The sequence below is a fragment of the Plectropomus leopardus genome, chromosome 2, assembly GCF_026936395.1.
Source record: "Plectropomus leopardus strain MGB_pleo_1.0 chromosome 2, ASM2693639v1, whole genome shotgun sequence".
Taxonomy (NCBI): domain Eukaryota; kingdom Metazoa; phylum Chordata; class Actinopteri; order Perciformes; family Serranidae; genus Plectropomus; species Plectropomus leopardus.
In genome coordinates, this window is record NC_142177.1 from 40535900 (window position 1) to 40561215 (window position 25316).

Here is a 25316-nt window from a genome sequence, read left to right on the forward strand (position 1 = left end):
TTTTTTCACTGTTTTTGCAGATCTGCGTACACAAGGATCGTTTTCACAATGTTATCATATGACAGAGGATTTTTTTTATATGCATAGGAAAGATTTTTCTGTTTTTAGTAAGGGCCAATGTCATCTAAACACGGCCTAAGGGAGCAGATTCTAAAACTGATCCGAGCCTGAGAGCTTTCTGAAATCATTGGTGGTCAATCAACTTCCATCATTCTTCTCCCTTTGAGTTTGCAAAATTGTGCTTGCTCTTTAGATCTACAGTACACCTCACACTCACACACACACACACACACACACACACACACACACACACACACACACACACACACACACACACAGTCTCCCTCTGGTACAGCACAGCTCTGGTTCACACTCGAGGGATTCCCATTTATTTCCTTTCATATGCTTATGGTGGTACTAAATGCGCGTGTAATATGTTTCATCGTGCTGCAGCAGCAGGCGGATACAGTTTGATGCATAATGCATGAGCACCACTTCCACAAAATGCAACATTATATGCAATAATCCTTCACTGTTTACAGTAAGAGGGAAATCCATTAAGAGGCTTTAAGAGGGAATTATGTGTTTTTACTTGCTGTTTTTTTCGACATGTCACAGAGTATCCAATTTGAAAGTTTTTAATGTGGTTCATGGCTCCACAGATGAAGGCTCATGCAGAGGACTTTTCCCTGCTTACTTAATTAGAGGAGATACTGCCGCTGCGGATACGACTCATCAAGAGACCCGACATCTTACTTTGCAGGCTGCACTAACCTCGGCCTCACAGTGCATTCTCACTATTCCTCCTGACTGCAGTTTGATTTTCTGTTCAAACTTCAGGCCACATGGGAATCTAAGACTACCTGTTCACAAACTAAGAGATAAAACGCTGATGTTAGTGTTCAACAACTCTGGATCAGAGAGTTTAAGACTAAACTGTAACATCAAAAGCTCATATTGTTGTCACCTATTATACAGAATATTATACATTAATACGATTTCCTACTTTCATTGACTTTATTTTTTAACCAAAATCAATCATGACCATAAATATCACTTTTTTTTCTTTAGAATTTTAACCCCTTACATGTCCGGATTTTCATGATGCCACTGTGTTTTTAGGTGGAAAAAAAGTAATTATTTTCAATATTTTGCATGCTAAGTAGATTTCTTTTTCGTTATTAGAGCCTGGGATATCTCAATGATTAGCAAAGACATGCACCTGGTAGAAATAGCATGTATTTCCTCCATATGCTAAATATGACCAAAATTAATAAATAACATAGATGTTATCAGGTGAAAAATAGTAAAACTGACAAATTCCAAGTCAAAAGCCCAGAATGACACCCAGAAACAATGCAATGCGTGTTTTTCTGCTTTGATGGATCAAAAATGCTGTTTGAATTTGAGTTTCAATGGTGCATTTTGTTTAATGCATGAACATGGCCAAAATTAGCAAAAGAATAAAGAATAAAAAGCGCGTAAAATGCGCTCAACAGTCCCTGAGGGTTAACAGCGTCAGAGATGTCATGACTCTCAGAACTGATCAGGTGAATTGATTCGATGGCCAGCGACATCTCCATTTCAATAAAAGTGATTTGCAACCATTTCTGTCTGACTTTGTGAATGTGCGTAAGAATAACAGCGTGCAGCGGCTAAAGGGCGACTGTAAAACATGTCGGGACTTGGATGTAATGATGTTGACCTGCGACAGTCTGCGCTGTAACTAACCACCTGATATCCATTAACAGAGGAGCATTTAAAATGTCAGCGTCTCATTCTAATTATCTCTGAGGAGATAAAGGTTTGGCTGGATGTGGCTGCGGGCTGAGCTCACACACACACACACACACACACACACACACACACACACACACACACACACACACACACACACACACACACACACACACACACACACACACACACACCTCCTCCCATTTATCTCAGAACAGAAGTCCTGATCGCGTGATGGAAGTTTAATCGAGGAAATAGCTGATGGGAAACAGCATTTAATCAAGCCATTAATGGTCTTCGGGGAATGAAGCGTGGCGGTATTTTAGAGACCGTTATCATCGCTTTCAAACTTTTCTACTGAGAAAAACACTCAGTTGTGCTGAAACTATTCTGACTTTTCTGAGAGTCACGGTTGAATAAACGCTCAGCGAGGTCCAGATCATTTACCAACATCGTGGCGTTCCTGCGTCGACGCTCTTCTGTTTACGTCTGCTGTGTAATGTGATAGCTTTGATTTTTTAGTGGGACTACTGTAATGGAAAACAGCAGCTCATCAGCTCCTCGTGCTGCAGCTTCCTTCAGGACAGAGCTCTGGCGGTGAGGCGTGTTTTTGTTGCTGCTCTTTTATAGTTTGAGACTAACATTTAGCAGCTGAAAAGAAAGACTTTCCTCTCCGGGAATCCAAAACACAGACGCTCAACCATTTAACGATCATTGTAACCACATGGATGTCATTTTTTGTGATTTAATCGCTGGACTAAAAACTTGGAAAACCCAATTTTATTTTACACAGATGTTTTCATAAGATGCATTTAAGCATTTTGATTATATTGTAATTCTATTCAATTCTTTATTTATTATATTTAATTTTTCAAACCATACATTTACGCAGATTTTGTTACTAGATTCATTATTATTTGTATGTATTTTTATGTATTTACTTATGATATTTACTTTGTTTGTTTGTTTTATCAAGGTACTTATATTTTAAGATTTTTAAGATAACATTGATAATTTGTTTTTATCATAAATTCTATATTTTTTTTAAATACATGTATTTTTTGATTCTATTCATTTACTTTTTTTTTTTATATGTTTATTGTATGTAGTTACTTTTATTTTCAGATTTCTAGATTGAATTTTCCACTTTTTAAAATGCATTATATTAGGGAAATTGTCTTTTTTTGATAAATTTTTGCATTTTGTTAACATATTCTACCGTCTATAATTTTGTATAATTGTTGTTATTTTCACAGCATGTTTCTATCGATGGTTTTGAAGATTTCTCTTTTTAAGTTTTTTTTTGTTTTTTTACAACTTCACGTTTGGACTCTTGACTTTCACAGAGAACAAGTGTGTTATTGGTGAGCCGGTTAACTAAAATACAGCATCACATGGTGCATTTACCAGCACAAACTTATGTTTTCATTTCCTTTGGTTGACTTTTCTTGTTTTGAGTGTGTTTAATGTTTAATGTTTGTTTTGCCATGTTTATAGAGAAAAGGTGAGTTTGGCTCTTTTAATATTTACCGCTGTGTTTATATTTCTGTCTCAGATCACATTCATATCTCGGAGCTGGAACAGGAACCGGCCTTCAGCTGACGAACACTGAGCAGCTCCACCGGAGCAGATGATGGAGCGGCACTTTCACTTTCTCTGCCCTGGTTGTCAAGGAAATGTAACCGGTGACCTTCTGGTCGTACGCCCACGTCTTTTCCCTCGTGGCCACTGCAGAGCGATACTCTGTAAAACTGCAGTGAAATGTTCTTTGAGGTCAGGGCCTGAACAGATTTACACACACTCATCTCCGTAATGCTAACGTCACTTTACAGTGACACGAGTGTGTTTATATGTCGAGTCAGTGGCGGCAGTACGACGGCGACGGTCCAGTGTGAAGCTGGGACGTGCGACAGTTGGCCGATACTGTGATAATAATAACATTTAACCCGTTCAGATGGGTCTGAAGAGGGTGTGCACGTGACGTCACAGCACGCCGAGGTCACTGCGGTTGCGCCCACTGAGCGGCAGAAAGTCGAGCGGCAGAAAGTTGAGCGGCAGAAAGTCGAGCGGCAGAAAGTCGAGCGGCAGCGTTCGCTTGAAGAAAACAGCAGTCTGAGCCTTTTTTTTAAGAAGAGAGAAGCAAATGGATCCCTGAAATTCACAGAAACAACTAGAATCCAGGCACCGAATTTTGCAGTTCTCATTTCGTATTATCTGTACTTAAGTTTTAAAAGTAATTTTCTGGCAATAAATCTACTTAAGTATCAAAAGTACAAGTCAAACTAAATTATACATATATTTACATGTGTCAGTACACTGTAAACTGACTAATTATCGGCTCATTATCTGATTTGATTTTTAAATCTAGTTGCTGATTGAATAAATTCATTTTAAAATATGTGTGCATCAAGGCTTTTGTATGTCCTCAGCTTTTCAAATGTGTATTTTGCCGTCGTAAAATCAGGTAAATATAAATGTCAGGATAAACGACACAGCCACATGTCAGCGTCTGTGGGCCGATGGTTCTACGGTGAGTCGTAAGGGTCATTGTTAAATCACACTGCCCTAAATGTGAGCAGATAATTGTTTGTTTTACGTCTGGTTTCGCTGTTTCCAATGCTAAACTCCGCCAGGTTGACGGATGTTCTGCAACTCTGAGGGCGGCGTGATCCAGGAGGGAAGTGACGTCAATACCTACTGGACTTCAGGAGGTGGTGGGATTACACAATCAAGTATCAAACGTCCAAAAATAGTCCAAATGTTAAAGTGGGTCTAAAGTGAAGGTCTTAAAACTGCCCTTTGACCCTGATAACAGCATATATTTATTGTATATTTCTCGTGATGAACAGAAACCTGTCAAGGATCTAAGCTCCTGTTTTTGGCTCTCAAAGCAGAGTTTCTGAAACCTAAAATCTCAAGGATGATTTGTGATTTAAGGACAACATCTGCCCCCCTGTGCCAGGGCCAAATGATTAAATCTGAGGTTGTCTGGGGGACTTGAGAATTATTGAGCAAAACCACTGGGATTATCAAAAGGTTATTCCAGGACATTTGCATTGTTTTGTTTTTATGTATTTTTAGGGATAAACACATGCCTTTTCTCTGACAGGATTACCGCTGTCACCAGATTTTAAAAACACACTGTTGTCTCTTTCCTTTGATGAGATTATTGCTGCAACAGATTTCTAAAAATGTTCAGTACATAACTAGGTTCTGCTGCAGGCCTAATTATTACCAGACAAAGAAAAAAAGATCCAAGTTAATTAATGCACTACAAATAATGGCAGAAGAAGGGAGAGCAGGAAGGACACGGTTAGATGCTGCTGTATTTTGTGTTGCAGTGGGGGTCGTCTGGCTTGTGTTGTGGTTTTGTGGTGCTGAATGGACCGCTCCTTAAAAGTTCACTTTTATATTTCTCTTTGAATTAACCAAAAGCTCAGCCGCCTTTAGTTACTGTTTGAACACATCTCAGAGTTATCTTTTTCAAAGCACGTATCCAGATAACAATTGGTGGGTTTCCATTACAGATTTGCACAAAATTTTTTAAAATGTCGATACAACACAATTGTGAGATGACTGTGTTTCCACTGAGTGATGTTATGCAACTTCTCCTCTGGTAATAACATCCCAGTAACCATGGCGATGGATGTTCAAAAAATTAGCAGCTTTATTTCTATTGCAGCCACCGCACTAGCCGTCATTATTTCCAATCCAAGGCCACGTAGGCGTGTTATGGAGCCATGATGGAAAGGCGAGCCCCTTATACGTGGGAGCGTCCACGTATGAGGGATTCAAAACTTCTGGGAAGGGATGTAACGATGCATCTCGAGGGGGTTAAAAATCGATACAAAATATATGAGTTTCAAATCCTCTGAAATGAAAGTGAAGAGTGATTCTCTTTTTGAACAGCAGAGGGCATAATCTCCTTTTGACTTTGTTTGCTTGACGCACTACGTCACTTCTTGTTGAACGTCCTACGTCATGTCCGAGACCAGAGACAGCTCGCCAACAAAAACAAGACGAGCAAAGGCTCCGCAACAGACGATATTGAAAGAAGTCAGAAAGAAATAAAGGCGAGAAGATAACAGAAAAGACAAAAACAGTCTGCAAGTATTGCAAGAGGGTGTTGAACTATACAAAATAACATGATGCAGTATGAGAGCTCTGGTCTGCCTCGCCTACGCACGTTCCTCCTTAACGACAATTACACGTCCAAACCACCCCGACAATCTGCAGCCCCGCTCACCCAAACGAGTACAAGAGTAAAGAGAGAGCCCGACTTATCACCCACGAGAGAGAAATGACCAACTTAGTTGTTCAGACTTGTCCCCTCTGCTTTCCCCTCTAAAGCAAACCTGTCCTCAGCAGCCTCCTCTGTCCCAGAGCGGGGTTTTAACAGCAGGGACATTGTAAATGTCCAGAAATGCATTCATCGCAGAGTTTGTGTTTTGCTTGTATACCTCAGAAATAAGAAGGGATTCTTTCATTTGATACGTAAAGTTTTCAGTCATAATTTTTATGTAATCTCAAAATGTAAGAAAATTGTATCGTGAATCATATCGAATCGTGAGTTGAGTGAATCACTGCATCCCTACTTCCAGATGATCAGCTCAACTTTCTCGCAGTTATGTGATGCATTAACAGCTCTCGTAGCTCCTGCTGCATCGTGAGGGAGCCGGTTCTGACTGAGCACACAGACACAGCATCATGTGACCTAGAAAAGCTAATATAGTGTTTCCACTGCAGTTTTGTGAAATAGGAGCATAAAAACTGTTTTCATCAGGCATATTTCATATTTGCAGTTTCAATTTGCGCAGTTTTAGGGTTAATGGAAACCAGCCTTATGGTGGTTAAATAATGTGCATCATTAGGTTTACTCTCAGTGACTTTGTGAGGCGGTTTCTTTCTCAAGAGTGAGTAAAGCTGAAAAAGCTGAATAGTGGAAGAATCTTTATGTGTTGATAAAACAACACTGAATCGTTTATTAACCTTGTAACATCCGTGACGTCCTCTACTGAGCACGCTCTCCTCTGCTCTCCACATAATCAAGAGACAGATGCTGATGACTGCCCATCCACTTTCACTAATTCACAACAGACTGCAGCGCCCCGAAAAATAGCTTTGGGTGCTGACACACAAACACAAACATACAAACACACCCACACACACAGCTGCAGCCTCTAAAATCACTGGTGTACAGTGAGGACGATATCGGTCTGAGCTGATGTGGAAAATCAGCTCTGGAGGAAGAGACCGCTCACTTCTTGATCCAGATGTTTGCAGCATTTGAAAGAAAACTTCTATCTCATGTTTTCCTCGATTTACTCGGTAATGGAAAACTGAAATGATCTCTCATGCAAACACGCATCTTGTTTTCCTTCAGGCTGGAAAGCAGAGCTCAGACCTCTGCACACGCTTCTTCAACTTTGAAATACACGCCTCAGTGATGGTTTATGTTTGTTTATCGACGTCTTCTGAGTTTGATAAACCAGCACATGAAGCTCAGATCTCTGAACCGGCAGGGGAATTCAGAAAAAAGGGCAAATTCGTGGATGGAGATCTTTTTGCCAAGAATCTGTGAAGTTTTTTTTTTGTCATATTTTCCACATCTTCCTTACCAACATGTTTTCCATGTGAGCCTTTCGCTGATCCCCATTGGGCCGGTGGCAGACACAGTACCAGTAAGCCCCCATCATATACTTTAATAAAGTATGATGGTGAGAAATGTCAACAATGATGCTTTAATTTAATTTAATTTAATCACGTTGTTTAACTGTACTGTATGAACTGTACTTGTATTATTTTTATTATTCCACTGCTGATGAAAACTAGCCTTTCAGCTAATGCGGATGCATTTCCATTTGTTTGAATGTTGATTAATGTAAACTGTCCCTTTTCAAATCAAGCATAAATAAATCATTAAATAAAATACGACAATAACAACTTTCAGGCAAACTTATTTTAACTTCACGGAAACATAATTGAGAGCTGGTGGGAGAGACAGTTGGAGTGTTTTTTCTTCTAGTCAACCTCTTATAAAAAGTCCCACTGCCTGCTTCTGAAAATAAAATATCATGTTTTTGTTTCTTGTGGCTTCTTTTTTCTTCTAAATTTATCTCCAAATGAGTGTTTTTATCCAACTTGTCTCTTTGATTCTAATTTCTGGGACCTGTATTAGCCTAATTGGATTACTTTAAGTCATCTTGACTAAAATTTCATGAGTTTTTGTCGACTCAAACGTTTTGAGCTTTGTTGACTGAAAGCATGATGGACAGAACTGACTAAAACTAATAAGCATTTTTGTCTCAATGCCAAAATGAACACTGCCGACAATTCTGCAAAGCATAACTTTAAGTTTTTATTTCTTTTTTTTTAAATATTTATGTATGCATTTATTCACAGTGCATTCACTGTTGTTTCTGCTCTGTTTCCAGAGACCACTGGTCTCAGAGTGACTTTCGCTCTCCTCTTTGTCGAGCCACAGCGGTGATCTGGCTCATTTCTGATTAGAGTGCTCTCTCTTTCAGCGATGCTTCACAACACCTGTTATTTCATATTGTTGATGTTGCTTCAATAAAGAGTCCCTGTTTCCAGGAGACAGCCCTCAGAGACCGGTGATAACAGCAGCTAATGTGTGGCAACGAGTTTAAAATTGTGTTAACTATAATGTGATAAAAACATCACTTCAATGGGCAAATCCACTCAGTCACACAGACATTATCAAACATTTGATGCCAAGCATTTTTGTCTCAGCCTGCGAATGCAGCACCTTTATTCAGTGCCCTTATTAAATATATCAAATGTAAGAATGAGATATTAGTGGGTCATTAGTGTTTAATCTGTAATCATTTACAGCAGGAAATCCAGGCTCTCTGGGCATAATGATCACTGCAACCATCAACTTTGATTATATACAACTAATCCGTGCACACAGAAACCCTCCACTCCCACGCACACACTGTGCCTGCTGCAGTGCTGCAGGGGACCACACACACACACACACACACACACACACACACACACACACACACACACACACACACACACACACACACACACACACACACACACACACACACACACACTCAGCTGTACATCCCAGTCAATAGCATGCCAGTCTCCATCTTGGCAGCATTGGGCATCTGTGTGTGTGTGTGTGTGTGTGTGTGTGTGTGTGTGTGTGTGAGTGTGTTTGAGCATCTGTTCTGCTTCTCTATGTAGATTTTTATTTCTCTCTGTTTGTTTTGTATCTGTCTCTCTGCATTTATGTCTTATTTTTGTCTGTTCCTGAATCTGTGTATTTGTGTAACTAAACACACACACACACACACACACACACACACACACACACACACACACACACACACCCACACACACACACACACACACACACACACACACACACACACACACACACACACACACACACACACACACACACACACACTGCAGCCAACTCCCCCGAAGACATAAGTCACCATGAAAAGAGGGCAAAACAATGACCGAGAAGTAGATAAACAATAAATCAGGCTGTTTGCCTTCCTGGGGGTTATTATGGTCTGTCCACATTACTCGTAAATATTAACACCAAAATCCAAATTTGACAGACAGATTTTCTGATGGATTCATATTCGTCCCCCATTCTGTCTCTGGACCAAGGACGCAATAAATCTGACGGCAAACAGCAGATGGGTTCAAAAATATCAGGAAAAAAGAAGAGAAGACAGATGGACATATGGACAGATGTCCAAGGAGATGAAGAGGAGGGATTCAGAGGGATACAGGGGATGTATGTTTTCAAGGAGGACGTCCTCATAAAATGGGGTTATAAACACATCAACAAAAGGCTAGAACAGAAATGCAGAATCGAGACACAGGAGAGAAGGAGACTTGAGAAGGTGGACATGTTTCTGAACCTGAGAAATGAGTCAGTGAGTCTTGACACAGTCCTAGTGAAGGTTTGTGCCAAATTTGGAAAAATTCTCTGAAGGCGCTGTTGGAATATCCCGTTCACGAGAATGAGTCAAAGGCAAGCTCACTGTGACTTTTGATCACAGTCAAATCAAAATCTTATCAGTTCTTCCTTGAGTCCAAGTGGAAGTTTGTGCTAAATTTGAAGATATTCCCTCAAGGATATCTTCAGATATTGCGTCATGACAATGAGATGGATGCAAGGTCACTGTGACCTTTAAGCTTTGACCACCAAAATATTATCAGTTCACTGTTGAGTCCAAGTGGATATTTGTGCCAAAGTTGAAGAAATTCCCTCAAGTCATTCCTGAGATATTGTGTTCAAGAGAATGAGACTGACCACCCGAAAACATGATGCCTCCAGCCTCGCCTATCGCTGGCTCGGAGGCATAAAATCAGGCAACAAAGAGATTGAGGGAGTGAGTGTGAAAAAGAGAAAAGGGCAAATGCTGAGCTGATAATTCTCGGTAGTTTACAATAGAAGAAGCCGAGCTACAAGGAAGTGAGGGAGGAACTGGACTGAAGAGAGAAAAGACGGCAGCTTTTCAGAGAGCTGATGGATGTTAAGGCTTAAAAACTCGGACGAATTACCAGGGATTTAGATGTTCTGGGAGAGGAGGGGAAAAGGAGTGGACAGAGGGATCGGGTGATGAAATGATGGAGAAGTTCAGGGAGGAAGGAGGGGAGGGAGAAACTCGTGTGCGGGCCCGAGCACTAAGCCCATGAAACTTGATATACAGTGACAATATCGCCGGGGAATTAGACGCCATCGGGTCGGGAGAGTGAGCGATGGAGGGGACTGGGAGACAGAGGGAGGATATATCAGGAATGATGTGTCATGAGGAGAGGGGGAAATTAAAGCGGAGAAAGAGAGAAAATCTGAGGAGTGGAGGCGCGTCGGACAAAAGACAGGATTGACTCAACAAATAAGACACAAAGAGGGGACAGCATATGGCAGGAAGGGACGGACATTAGCTTCAGATTAGACACTAAAAAGAGTTAACACTTAGGGACTGTTTAGCCCATTTTACGTGCTTTTCATTCTTCATTTATTAAAATCATTTTGTCTGTGTTCATGCATACGGCATACATTTTGACAAGATTGTGTGTTTTTGTTTAATCAGTGAATACTTCTGTTAGGTACACTTTCACAATCACTTTAGCTGCTAATAATTGACATATCCCAGACTGCGATAATAATACTTAATTAATAATAAAAAATCTACTTAGCATGTATATACTGAAAATAATTCATTGTTTGTGTGTTGTAATCTGAAAGCATAGTGGCATCATGACAAAAACCTGGCATTTAAAAGGCTGAAATTGTGAAAAGTAATGAATATTTGATATTTATGATTAGGACTGATGTTGGCTAAAAATAAAATCATATTAATGTGTAACATTTTTTATATCCTGATTCTGAAAAGCGCATTTTGTGCGCAGAGTGACACGAGTGTGTGTAATATTAAATCAGAGTTAAATGGATAAAAATGACAATATTTAACTTTACAAAGTGGAAAAGAGGGAAGCAAGAAATGCACAAAGTTTTTTGTGAAGCACCCGCTGCTGCTTAAGCAGAGGGTTTTATCCTCCGCCTCTCTCGGACAAGGTCAAGCTCGCTTTTATCTCCTCTCTGAGAGCACTCCTTCGCTCGTCATTCAGGATGCAGAATAACAGCTGATCTCAGCCGCCAAACTTCAGCTGAGCGAGGGCGGAGAGGGCGGAGCAGACAGAGAGATGGAGAGAGGGATTAAAGGAGAGAGGGGCTGATTGGTGGAGAGAGGAGGCTCGGAGACGTGTGTGTTTTGGTTGAAGTGATCGAGCTAACGGAGCGTCTCAGAGATCAGAATACAGGGCTCTATATGTCATATCGCTGGGGGAGGAGAGAGGGAATATAAATGAACATTAGACCCAAAGGTCACTGATATGGAGGCAGATGGAGATACACAGAACAACACAGAGATGAAGAGGAACAGAAAATAAAATAAATGAAGCTGTAAAAACACAAAGGAAGCAGCCAAAGAGAGAGAGGGAGGTCTAAAGTCACGGCTGCTGATGTGGAGCGATAATTGGACACCACGCCAGGGGGCAGGAGGACACGGACAAAATAAAAACAAGCTGCTCATTTGACGCTGGCAGCTCCTGAACAGCAGTTTTTCACTCCACATTCAGCTCTTTGGAAAATGTTCAGTTTGAAATCCATAATCAATAGCTTTTATTGGAGTCTGAAAATGAAGAAAATCACTGCATAAGTCAACGGAGCAAAGCCGATCTGGCTGATGCTTCGCTATGATTGGCCAGTCTGCGTTTGATGGGTGGGACTTAGCAAAGGGTCAATCACCCAGCACTAGGCGGGTTTCCATTAACCCGCAAAATGTACAAATTGAAATTGGCAATACGCCTGATGGAAACACGTTGATTTCGAAAAAACTTAAATCGCAAAAAAGCTTTTACGCATGAGGCGGAACAAACTACAAAAATATAATGTTTAACTCCAAAACAAGGGAATGAATTTAAAGTATAATATTTTGGGCTAACACAGATATATTTTAATCACAGAATTTGAACAGTTAATCACATTTGATCGCATTACTACTTTTATGTATTGAAGTCCATATCAAACGCAGTCATCTTGTGTTTGTGTTTTATCAACATTTTGGGTAAAAAAACACAAATCTGTAAATCTGGACACCTGCCTACACTCTTCTGTTTCCACATACGGTTACTCCTGCAGCACAGATGGTCAAAAATATATAAGTGATAAAAAACCAAAGTACAAAGTTCAGCCTGTTTCCTTTGTTGTACTGATTAGAGGAGCTCATCAGCTATCAAAGTATGAACTCACAAAACTGTTCCACTAAATACAGACAAGTCCACTGGAACGTGTAGTGTTGCCAAACCAGTGACAGAAATAAACAACCACAATCGACAAACAACGATGACTGCCCCTGCTGCTATGAGCCCCTCCCCCCTTTACAGCAGCCTCCACGGGGCAAAATGGCCCAAACGTTAATCCTCTCAATAGCAACAGACAGCCAGCCAAAACAGCCTCCCACAAAATGCCGAGCCTCGCCCAGGGGTGACAGCATTCCTGCTAACGGCCTGTTTGTGCAGAGCTGGACCGAGCCCGCAGCGGCCAGCAGAAACCTCCCACTGTACATTTGGTGACATTTTCCACCACAGTGACATTCGACTGTACTAACAGTGAGGCTGACTGACTGGATGGTGTTTAAGAAGCAGCGTTCATACATATTTTACCAAAACATTTCTGTGACCTTTCCATCACTCTGAGTCAAATCTTTTTCCATCAGTACTCCTTATTGGTTCTTTTTTTGTCGGGGGGTGGGGAGGGGGGTTATTTAATTGACATTTACATTTTCGGCAATTTTTAAATACAAAATTTAACATTATAGGTTTTTTTCTTTAAAAATGTTGGGTTTAGAACTCGTTTCCTTTAAAAAAGTATTGATTTTTTTATTTGCCTTAAAAAAAATTGAGAACTCATGTTTTCTTTTTTTTTTTAAACCGTGATTTTTTCTTTTTCTTAAAGAATTGGTTTGGAACTCATGTTTTCATTTTAAAAAATTGCGTTTTTTTTTTCTTTTTTTTCTTTAATTTTTTTGATAGAAAAACAGAAATTTTCTTATGATTGTCAAATTAATGACAGTCCTTTAACACATGATGTGTTAACGTACAGGTTTGAGAACCATATTCCATTACTTTTAAAAAAAATCTTTCAGGGTATATTTAGTTTCACAAAATGTTGAAACATTTACCAATGTGCAAATTCCACGACTTTAAGACCCTACGAACCCTGAAGAGGATTAAAAAATCCTGATGGGAAAGCAGCAAAGGTCCATTTATCAGCAGAATGTGGGATGATCTTTGCAGCCGTTCAAGAGTTACAAAAACAGGACTAAAAAAGAAGAAAAAACTAGATTTTAGGGAAAAGGAGCTTCATGTGTGACTCAAAATCCCTCCACAACCAGCAATTTTCTACAAGACAGTGTGACAAAGGAACACTAAAGATGCCTTTAAAATATTCCTCCCCTTTGAAAGGAATAATTTGTTTATAAATCATCGCGGCAGACTGTGTGGTTCAGACCAGTTCTTCTCTCTTTGTTTTCATATTTATTATAGTTTGATCCATGTCATGCAGAGCTCGCCGCTTTTGAATTTCGCTGAGCATGCAAGCATCTTTTCAGCACCAACTGGTATTCATTCACTCAGACGCTGAGCACGAGCGCAGCCTCTTACCATCAGTCAGCGAGCTGTGACAAACTCGCCTCGTGTAAGGGCCACTCGTGATTGTGTTGTTGTTTTCCCGCCTTAAGACAACTTCTTCAAGGTTTTATGGCGACACCTCGTCATGTTTCTGAAGGGCAGTGAGAGGAGGACAGAGCTGCTCCACGACATTGAAGGAATAGTTTGTTTTTTTTTTGTATGAGGCAAAATTTTGGATTCGAAGCAGACAAAAGATGTGCTAACTTGCTGCAGGTGACACAGTGCGTCATTTCGAGCTAAACTTTTGCCTGACGGCCTGTCTCTAGTTATAATCTACCTGTTGCTCGCTTTGAAAGCACCGCAAAGAAGAACCGTTGATCAAGTCTGACCTCGAGCGCACAGCTGATATTTACGTGTTATTTTAGTTTAGTTTTTTTACCATGACATGACAGAGGTGCATGTTTCATGTATTTAATGCCGACAGAAAGCGCTGATGTTAGACAATGCAACATGATAATAATGATGTTAGAACATGGTGTCATTATGCTCCACTCTGGAGCTGAGTCCAGTGTGTAAAATTTGGTACACTGGTCCAATCAACTTCTACATTAACCCTTTGAAACCTAAGTTACAATAAACCCATTTGTTTCAAAGGTTGAAAACTCAGAAAACTGATGTCGATCCAGGTGTCAGAAGGTTAAAGGTTAAACAAAATGTTTAATCCGAGGTAATACACCGATAATGAATAAATACCTCATACAGCCACACTTCAAAAATCCCAAATATCCCTTAATTTCCTTGACCTGCTTCCATCAACACCACAACTGGCTGTGTGCTCCAACTAAAGACCTTTAAGCCTTTAAGACTACTTGATGTCATTTCCACTGGTGGACAAAAGAGGTATTAAATTACTTAATGCTCCTTTACAGCTCGACCAGAAATCTAATATATTTTCAGTTGATTAACGGACCAAACAGACTATAAACCCTGACTCCTAATAACTGAGAAGGAGTTGGGATTAAGTCGAGGTTAAATTAGTTCAGGGTCATGGTGAGGGGTTTGGATAAGGATTACGACAGGGACGGAGATCAGTGGTTAGGGTTGGACTTGTAGAGGCAGTTTGAAAATTGCAAAACTGCAGTGTGGAATAAATTCTGTACACATTGTTGGGATTAGAGTGTTAATTAAATATAACTGCAGCTGCATCACAGGCTGAAGGTTAGCGGGTTGTGTGTTAAAGTAGGTTAGGGGACATAAGGCTGTGTAACCTATAAACCCTCATCACTGAGGCCTGTCCTGTTTGACACGCACGTCACCACCACAATATACTGACTCACAGCAAACCTGCACTTTCAGACCTGCACGTCCCCCTTTACCAGTGACACACTACAGCTATTAGGGACTTGAGACATCAGGAAAACTTGTGAAATGCAGAAACTTTGTTGAATACTACGATGACAACATGACTTGTGATAAATAAAGAAGTATAAAGTTTTAAAATTAAGAAATTTGGATTGACACCAGTTTTCTTGTGCTGTGTTCAAACACCTTTAACAAGCATGTAAACCTTTCAAACATAAGCACATTGGTTTGATTCCTGTCAAAAACACTGGACAAAAGCATTCGCCAACATGGCATTAAATGTCTCAGAAATTGCTTAGAAAAAAAAAGAAAGGTGACAAGAGAATGACCTAAAAAATATATTATTTATCTATCTATTTATTCATTTATACTTCTTTATTTATTCATCTGTATTTATTTATTTATTTATCGCTTTTTTTTTCAAGTAATTTCCTGATTTTATTCTTTTACTTTTCTTTCTTTTTTTGTGCCTTTTGTGGGTAATTTTCCTTTATATTTTGAACAATATTTATTGCAAATTTTTTGGTCAATTCTTATTCAGTTACTCATTGCCTTTTTTCTGTTTCTTTTGAGAAATCAAGCCAATTTGCTCAGGTTTTAAAGGGTTTATGTCTTTCTGCCTTGGGTACGGTAACACGGACGACAGATAATTAATGTTGATTGGTTTTCAGTGTAGTGAATCCCAGGGACCCGCAGGAGAGTGAGACCCCAATAAAGTTCTCAAATACAGGTCTAGTGATTGTTGTCTGTGTTGATACTAATGTCAAATGTTTTCTTTTAAAAGTGTTACTATGTGTTGACAGTCATGTTTAATGCATATTTTTAAATGCATTAGTATTTGTGGACTGATATGTTTATTTTGAAATGTGCTTTCGTGCACAGCTTAAGGAGATCCTAACGTATCAACAAATAAAATTAGTGTTTTTTGTAGCTGTTGTAGTGTTAAACTCCTGTTTGATGTTTTATGGTTCTAATTATGGTTATATTCATGTTTGTTAACTTAATAAAAAGTTAGGCCTTCAAGAAAATGACTTTAAAAAAAGTTGTGTTAATATGCGATAATATTAATAAATATAAATATATATTTTGTATAATACAGTTTTAATTGTATGAATTTGATAATCATCCCGTTTTCTTTTTTGGTTAATTTTCCAATTATTTTCTCTCTCTCAGAGCATCACTCACAGAGATATTTTTCAGGTCATTTTTTGCCACCTTTTACACATTTTTGTTGCTTAATGCATTTATTCCCATATTTTTGATGGAAATCAAACCATTCTGCTCAAGTTTCAAAGGTTTAAATGCTTCTGAAAGGTGTCTGATCGCAGCACACAAAAACTGATGATCCAGGTTTCAAAGACTGAATATCATGTTTAAAAATCAATCCTGGAACAGTAAGAGTGTAAATGATTAATATTTATAAATCATGGGAAAGAACACCAGAAGGGCGAATAAATAAATCACTGTTTCTGCTAAAACTGAGGCCGGCTAAAAGGTACAGGAGCATTAACTAATCAATGACTGTCTTTGAGCACTGCTGGCAGGCGAGGGGGGCAGAGAGGATTTATTTCAGATCAGACGTCAGTGAAAGCAGAAACCTCATAAGTTGGTGAATAATTGTTGCACGACGGGATCGGAGCCAAAAAGTCTTCTTGTACTTTTCATGCATTGAGAACACACTGAGCCGCGAACAACAGAAGAGCGTCTCCAAGCTTCATTGATCCACTGCAGACGTGTTGTCATGTAATCACAGAAGTGCTCCAGTTCGATTTTGTTTTTCCATTTATGTGCAAATGCAGGGAAAATTTAAAAAAAAAAGAAAGAAAAAAAGCAGGGTTTAAATCTGTAGTTCGAGAGCTAATTTAAGGATCAAATTAGCTTAAATGACAAAAATATAATGTGCCAGGCCATAAAGATTAATCAACCGGCAGAGACTTTTCTTTCCACTGATATATGCGTCCCTTTAAAATGTCTGCTGGAATAAGTCCACTGTGGGCGAGGAGTCAAATCACAGAGCAGTATTATTTTAATGGAAACATATTTGCCAAAAACAATGTGATGAAATGCTAAAGTTTTGCATTTAAAAAAAAAACAGGCATTCCCATCTGGTTATTGTTTCGAGAATAAGAATAATATCAAAATAAAATGCCAGAAAATGTAACAATAAATGATCTCTTTAGTGCAATCCAATACAACTGTCCTGCCATGCACTTTATTTTAGGATGCCAGTTTGCTTAAATATTTTATGTCAGGACAGTGCAGCTCCATGCAGTGTGTGTGGTACAGTATGTATATATAGTACAGTGTAAAGAGTATAGTACAGTAAAGTATATAGTATGTGTGTGTGTGTGTGTGTGTGTGTGTGTGTGTGTGTGTGTGTGTGTGAGTGAGTGAGTGAGTGAGTGAGTGAGTGAGAGAGAGAGAGAGAGAGAGAGAGAGAGAGAGAGAGAGAGAGAGAGAGAGAGAGAGAGAGAGCGAGGCAGACAGCTTCATCCAGCTGAGAGCAGGGATTTGATGGGTGAAATTGAAATATGAAATGGCTTCATAATCTCTCTGCCAGACAAAGACAGGAGAGCACGAGGTCAATCCCAATTCACACACTCTTTTGTTGGCAACAACTCTAATGAAATTTGGTCGGCTAAAAAAACGAAAGGGGATAAAAAAAAGAAAAAAAAGCAGGGCCAATATCGTTAAACAAAGACCACTTTGGGAAATAAAAGTTGGAGGATTGAATTCGGCACTAAGAGCAGAGGACAGCTCATTCACCCTGAGAGAGCGAGAGAGAGAGAAAGAGAAGTCCTTCTTTCACAGATTGTGTGTCGGGCTTCTATAAAGTCTCTTCTTCACGCCGCCTTTGCATTTTTTTACAGAACCAACCAGTGTGTGATTTTAGACATCATGTCGGCATTGCAGAATCAAAGGAGGCGTGACAACACAACAGCATCAGCCTCTAGCTTGAAATTTAACATTCGCGTTGGAAGTGCTTTATAAACGACATTGCATAATTCTTCTCTCTCTGCATAACGTTTGTATCAGAACGAGGACTCTGGATGTGGACGCCCTTCGCAGAGCCAGCAGCATCGCACAAGTCAAAACACCTGTCACCGTCTCTCCTCTGCGCTGCCGTCTGGAAGACGCTACAAAACACCAAACACTCGCACTTCCAGGTTTAAAATCAGCTACAGCAGAGCCATCACTGAAGTCAACAAGCGTTGTCCTCCTGCTGCCCTGCAACCTCAGTATCCTTCTAATATTCAGCCGTCCTGTATCCATAACTACGTTACCTTTTAATGCTGCTACGGGACAAAAGTGCAGTCATGTTGATAATCCATGTTCACCTCCCAATAACCCTTTAAAGTTTAATTATTAATGTTTACTGTGAATGTGGTTTATGAATGTGCACATGACCCAGTGTTGTGAGATTCATAGCTTTTTTAAGATGTGTGTTGAAATATTTTAGCATTTTTTTTTCTGGGCACTGCACATGCAAATTTCGTTGTACAATGTGCAATGACAAAAAAGCTAATCCGTTCTATCGGTCGTTACACCAACCCAACCACAACAAAAAATGCTGCCAATGTACGTTTCTACAAACACCAAACACTGGTTACACTTGCATGTTGTTTTATAGCAATATACATATATATATATAAAATATATTTTTAATTTTTCAACAGCGCTGTGGTAAACATGTGTTTAGGTTCAGGCAAAAAAAAAACCTCTACTAACAGATCATGTTTTGGCTAAAAATACCCCGTCCTGGTGCACAATCTTTGGTAGAAAAGCGGCGATGTCTCAGTAAAAGACAACCACTTTTCACGCCACTATCCTGGCTGAAATGCAGCGATGTTTCACTGTTTTGTTTTGTTTTTACATGTTCAGAATAAAGATTCTTTCAAACATCCATTCATTTATTGATATTAAACATAGGAAACACGTATGTGAAACATATTTGTGGTTTGCCGAAACGTACAATGCCAACATTTCCTTTCCAAGACGGTTCGTCTGAATTCAAACTGATAAGAAAGAGTGAGTAAAAATGGCTCCACACGCACGCACGCACGCACGCACGCACGCACGCACGCACGCGCGCACACACACACACACACACACACACACACACACACACACAGAGTATCCCTGAGCATTACTACAGTGAGAGGCCATCAGAAGAAAGCCAAAGTGTAATCACCTGCCTCAGGGGAGAGTCAGAGAGAGATGGAGCTGCGATGAGGAAAGACTCAACAACTGATGAAACAGGAGAAAGGGCTTAAAAAAAAAAAACAGCCGGGATGAAATGATGGATCGCTGGTCAAAAAGAAAAATAAAGAGCAGCACTGAAATGTGTCGGAAAGAAGACAAAAAGACGGAGAAAATGTGAAAAGATGTTTTTATCATCAGTGTCAGGTGTTCAGATCACACACGGCGATATGACCTATTAAAAGATGTACAAGTAAGAAAACATAGTTTATGTAGGATCTATTTAACATGTGACACACGTGGTATATATACTTATACTTATTCTTGCTTGTGTTTATCTCTGTTCTTCACTGTAGCATTGTACACATATTTAACTTTATAAAATTTCAACTTACATACTAGTTTCAGACGTTGCATTGTCACATAACGCATAAGGTTTTAAATTTTACACTTTACACACTCAGCACATTAAAATAAATTAAATATAAATATATATTAGGGTTAATTATGTATCACTTTATTTCTTTACATTTATATTTTTACACACTAACATACTCAACATATTATACATACCGTTTTAAATATTAAATTTTTTACATTTTTGTGCTAACTGTTTACTATTACTGTACTATTACTCTTACTATTTGTATTTCATATTTATATTTTAATCACTGATGCATGATAATGATTATTTCAGCCGATACTGATAAACAGATCATTTTCAGCTTCTCGTGGCAAATAAGATACCAATAACCGATAATTTTGTTTGTTTTTTGTTACCTGAGGGTCTGAAAGGCTGAGATGTGGTGAGTACAGATGAATTTAATTTAATTTTAATTTAATTTTAATTTTAATTTAATTTGTTCATTTTAATGAAAAAAAACGACAAAAAGCTGGAAAATCGCATTTTTTTTAAAAGAAAGTCATTTTTAAGAGCAAAATCAGTTTCATTTTAATATTTTTTTCCCCTCTTATCTTCTTATGTCAACTTGATTTCTACAAAAATAATGCAGAAAATAATATTGTGTTTGAGTTCTAGTGGATCTACAGAGGAACGTTCCCCAAACTGTCAGGAAGCAGCAGCTACAGAACCGTCCCTAAGTCACGGCTCTGCTGTGATCTCTGCAGATTCACATGTTGTTCTGCTTGTTGTTGGAAGGAATCAAACATCAGATATCAGAATGAGAGCAAAGCAGAGACTCGCGGGGACACCGGCGGGGACACCGGCGGGGACACCGGCGGGGACACCGGCGGAGAATGAGAGCAGAGCGGATCAGTAAGCATCAGTAACTCTTCCTTAATTTTAATAAACTTGTGCTTGTAATTATTTCTACCTACAGTAATTCTCTACGCTGGCATCAGTGTGACTGTAATGAACCACAGTTTGCCTTTGGGATCATTAAAGTATTTCTGATTCTGATTAAAAGGAATACTTTTTTTGCTTATTAATATTTAAATTTATGCAGCAAGGTGTTAAAAAAATCTAATTAAATTCACAAACTCCACAGAGGAATGGTGTGAGTATGTTTCTGGTGTTTGAGTTATCATGTTTACAAGGACGTGGCTACGCACAGACAGACAGACAGACCCAAAAAAAAGACAGGTTGACACCATCATAAAAACATAATATACGAAATTACATCACAATAATCAAGCGGGCGACTTAAAATGACTCCACTCAAGATAAGATAAAAAGTCACATATGTTAGAAATATCAGAGTGCACCTCGAGGGTTGTACTGTCTCTCCTCCTGAGACACTCAAAGGACACACTGAGGTCACGTCCAGCAGCGAGGACATTAGGTTCACTCTATAAAGCTCCGCGTCTCCCAACAGGGAAACATATTGCGTGCAAATGCTGCTGTTTACAGTAGTACATACTTTGCGTGAGCTGATCCGTGCTCAGGAGAAATATGAGGTAATTTTCTGATTGCCGTCTGTAAAAATCTGCTGTCAGCTGAGTGTTTTCTGATGTTTTGCATTTGAATTCCTCAGTAAGCAGCAGGATACTTTAATTTAGCTCAAAAGGAGCTCAGATTTCATAATATAACAGAGTTTATCATGTGATTCACATGCATAAAGCTGCAAGCACTGCAAGCACTTGTTCAGTATTCAGCATAATGTACACGCATTTAATTAAAAAATACCACATCAAGGGAGTATTTAGCATATGTAAACGCCTACATAAATAAATGAGAAAGCAAGGAGGCCGCATTTAGAAACGAAACCACAGAGCTGCGAAGGAGAAAACGTCCATATTCTCACATTAGACAGTTTGAGCCTTTAGTGGAGTTCGTCCAAAAAAGCTCTGACTGTCCTTTTTACTTCCATCAGATCATCAGATCATCAGATCATCAGATCAGCGCCCTGGCCTCACACCAACACATTCAACTAGCTTGTTCTGAAGTCATATAAACTTCTTTTTTTTTTTTACTTTTGTGAAGTGTCTTTGAGTACAGTGAGACTATATATTGTCTTAGATATTGGAAATTGATATATCATGATATGGAATACATTGTTTTTTTCCTGATTTTAAAGGTTGCATTATAGTAAAGTTATGTACATTTCACAACACAGTTGTACTTGTTTTAACATTTGCCAACTTGCCAACAAGTTTTTGTACTCTTATCTCTCTTCTACTCTTCCTCCATGATAAAGCGCAGTCGGACATTGAAATGCATGCTACTTCACTTCATTGACCTTTGGACCTCAGTGATGGTGGTGTTTGACTATTGGCTGGCTGACTCAGCACTTTGAATAAAACATGTGATGTGGGGATTGGAGGACCCTCTGAAGGACACCGTGACACGGATGAGCACTTCACATAACCTCCCCCTCTCCTCTACACTGCTCCTTATTTCTTTTTACATCTTCATCCATCTCTGCGCTCCCTTTTTGACTTTTATCTCTGAATACATCACACAGTGGGGCTGAAATATCTCAGACTGCAGGTAAAACATGAACCACAGGCAGCCAGAGCTGAAGAGAAATGACTGAATTCTGCAGTGTTTTTGACTGGAAACCGATCATGTCATCACACACACACACACACACACACACACACACACACACACACACACACACACACACACACACACACACACACACACACACACACACACACGAGCCAGTGCCGGCAGCAGCAATCAGATGCTAAATGAGCTGTTGTGAGTTTGCTTGTGTGTGTGTGTTATCTGTGTCATCAAGCGATATGACAATTATTTCTGTGTTTACAAATTACTGCCATGAGAGACAGAGAGATTCTCATTACGTATTCAGCCTCATTTACCCGACATCCTCTAAATGAATGACTGAGGCTGCTGAGGGAGCACACAGACGCTCTTTATCACTGCGTACATCAGCACATTTCCAGCCTCTGAGCTGTCAGAACTGCGATCTAACACCCGGACCACACTGAATGAGTGTGCAGTGTGTGACGGCAACCTCGCTGAACTGCTGCGCCTGGCGAGCTTGTGGTGATCACACTGATAGCGTTGTTGCTGCGATGCTGCTGCAGAGCTGCCTGCTATTATAACCACTGTATTTCCACAACTAAAAGCACACACTTCACTCATTTATGAAGCACTACATGCCACCGTATTGTCAACAACACAGCCCTGCAAAAATTTCACAATAAAATCCCTTCTGTCATTAACTGATGGGCCTGTTTCAACAGATATGTTGTCAGGGAAATTTTATTCTGAAACGAAGACAGGGAAGGTTGAGTAAAGCAGATATGTATTTCCTCATGTCTGTGACATGTAAAGACAAACTGTAACTGTAATTAAAGGTGATAAAAAGTCAGTATGACCATTAAAACTCCATGTTCACTGTCTTTTTTTGCTGAAAACCACACACATCACGGTGAAAAAAATGTTGAGACTCTTTTTCTAGCTGAACCGCAGCTGTGCAGCACAGTTGGGTTTTCATTACAGATTTGGAGAAAAACCAAAGTAATGTTTTCAAAATGTCGAAAAAACACAATTTTGAGATGACTGTGTTTCCACTGAGTGATGGTCTGTGACTTCTCTGGTGATAACATGCCAGAAACCATAATGATGGATGTTCAAAACATTAGCAGCTTTATTTCTATTGCAGCCACCGCACTAGCCGTCATTATTTCCAATCCAAGGCCACATAGGCGTGTTATACAGCCATAATGGAAAGATGAGCCCCTCATAAGTGGAAGCAGCCACATATGAGGGATTTCTGGGAGGTGATAGTCCACGATTTCACAGAGGAATTGTGGATTCAAAACTTCAATTTGCGAAATTCTAAGATAAATGGAAACCTGCCTAGTGTGGTTCCTCTGACCTGTTAATACCTGACCCAATCATCTGCAATTTGCTGTACTCTTAACTAGCTAACCTTTGATATATTGGTATATTTTTTCAGACAGCTTATATATTTTAAGTTGATTCTTCGCCCCAAACTTGAGAGATGGATGCCTTAAATATATTAATATAGCTTAAATTTCAATAGGAAATGATGGGTTATAGTGTGATTTGCCGTGCCCATCCCAATTACTTCAACCAAAGTGGCATTAAACTTTGGCACCAATGCAAAACTTAAACACTGTCACTGAGGTCATGTCATTTATAGTTTCCTTGGAGACCGCTCGTCCAGATTTGTCCAACTACTCCTTTAACAGCAACATCGGTGTGCAGCGGTGAGAGAGGTTTGCTGCTGGAAGAAGGCCAGTTGAAAGACTATTTCCCTATAGTGGGATCAATAAGGTATCACATTATCATTAAAGGAAGCATCTGTGGAGCCATTTGCTTCTAATGGCCGCACACTGTGATGTTCAATAAATGCTTTGGCTCAGAGGGCCGAGGATAGTGCTTCACATTAAGAGGCTGAAATTTCAAGATCCCAGGGACAGATAACGCAGGATAAATGAGAGCAGCGTTATCTCCTGTGATGAGTGAGAAAGATGGTAAAGTACCTCTCAAACTGCTTTTCTCTTGCTGATTATCTTTGTTTATTTTAATTTCAGTGTTCTTCTGTGTTATTAGTGGGATGGGAATGGACGGTGATCAAAACATGTAATGTAATTCCTGTGAGGAGAGGCCTCTTTAACCCTTTGAAACTTGAGCACATGGACTTGATTTATTTTAAGAAGAAGGCAATGAGCAACTTCAAAACAGTATTTTTGTGTGTGTGTGTGTGTGTGTGTGTGTGTGTGTGTGTGTGTGTGTGTGTGTGTGTGTGTGTGTGTGTGTGTGTGCATGCGCCCATGCTAGTCAGGTATGGCAATATCCAGTCGGGGCCCTTAAGCAAGGCCCTTAATGCTACTCCGTACCTCAAGCATAACTGAATACATGAATACAAGAGTTATATCAGCTCGGACAGCTCCCGTGTTAGTAAGGTCCCCATCAGGTGTTGGGGAACCAGAGCAATCTGATGGTAATGGGCTACTGGGATACGGCATAAGTGGAATAAAGAGGACTCTCTTGAAAAGCTACTATATGAGCCATGCCAGAATGAGGGGATACATGCTGAGGAGGATATAAGAGTTACAGACAGAGTCGTTTTCTGAACATTTATCCCTTCTTTTATGCCATGTTTTCAAATGAAATCAAACTGTTTTCTCAGGTCCCAGAGGTATAAATGCTTGTGAAAGGCATCTGGAAGCATTAAGACAAATCTTATGTCCATCCAGGTTCTTAACGTTTAACCTTAGCCTTCATATCTCACACAGAGCAAAATTTTAAAAAACAGCTGAATAAACATAGTGTTTTGGGTTTTTTATGACAAAATGTACCTACCACCTCTCTGCAATTTTATTCTGCCTTTTCCCTTGATCCTAGATATCTATTGGTT

At 39.5% G+C, this 25316-nt stretch overlaps 1 protein-coding gene across 11 annotated transcripts in view; it reads right to left on the reverse strand.

Annotated features, from left to right (window-relative positions):
• The window catches only part of LOC121948924 (dedicator of cytokinesis protein 3-like), a 240599-nt gene that overhangs the window by 160883 nt on the left and 54400 nt on the right, over positions 1-25316 (reverse strand). The gene's annotated exons all lie outside the window — the stretch shown is intronic.